We start from the raw sequence: 1,122 nt of genomic DNA on the forward strand, positions 1-1,122 counted from the left end.
GGGCCTCCTGGAGCCAAGCAGAGTCGTCGGCAACGAAAGTGAGTGCGCCGAGTCGGAACTCGTGGCCCACGACCAAACCGCCGCCAGAAACCATGCTGATGAAGATCGAAGAAAATGCAACCTCGTCGGAAGTCGCTAAGATGCTTTGCCCCACGGTGGGCGTCAATTGTCATGGTTCTAAGTCTGACAGTAAGTATAGGGGGTACGAATGAGGAGGCAAGGTCCTAGCTATGCTGAGATTGTACGCAAGTGTTTACGAGTTCAGGCTCCTCTCAGAGGAGGTAAAAGCCCTACGTCTCGGTGCCCTGAGGCGGTCGACTGGATTATGAGAGTGTGTGTTACCGGGGGGTGCGAACCCTTGTGCCAAAGGAGGGGGGTGGCTTATATAGAGTGCACCAGGACCCCGGCCATCCCCCGTTACCAAGAGTATGTACATAAAGATGGGGCGTTACAGATAACGCCAGACATAAAGTGCTTTTAATGATCTTAAAGACTACGGAGTGAACGCCTGACCGTTGCAGTTCTGAGTGACTCCTGGTCTTCAGTAGGTCGAGTGGTTTCTTGTATGGTCGACTGACTGACTAGTCATGTGACATCAGGAAAGAGGGGTACCCGAGTGACTGATTGGTCGAGTGGATTGCACTCGACGCCTTCATTGGGCACTCCTTGTTGTCTCTTGAGCTTCTTTGCTTCTAGGGAAGTGACCTTGGGTAGGGCATATAGGTCGGGCCTATGACCCTACCCTAGGTCTATATCATCAGCAGCAGATGCTTCTGGCCTGGCTTGTTCTTCAGGCGCAACATGGGTGGTTGCCCTGGCAGTTTCATCATGAGCTGGTATATCATCATCAGCCCTGGCACTATCAGTTTCTTCAGCAGCCCGAGTTTCATCAGCGGTGCTGGCATGTTCTTTAGTGGGTTGAGAAGATATTTCACCCTGAGTAACTTCTTGTTGCGCTTCAACAGCAATATTGGGCTTGAGGCCTTTAACCAGTTTGACGAATCTTGCTTTGGCTCCTAGCCAATCAGCTTTGTAGGCATCAAATTCATCACTGAGAGCTTTGGTTTCTGACTGTATAATCACAAGTTCTTCAGTTGTCATTTTCAGCACATTCTTCCCCAA

Source organism: Triticum dicoccoides, chromosome 6B, assembly GCF_002162155.2.
Source record: "Triticum dicoccoides isolate Atlit2015 ecotype Zavitan chromosome 6B, WEW_v2.0, whole genome shotgun sequence".
In the NCBI taxonomy this organism is placed as follows: domain Eukaryota; kingdom Viridiplantae; phylum Streptophyta; class Magnoliopsida; order Poales; family Poaceae; genus Triticum; species Triticum dicoccoides.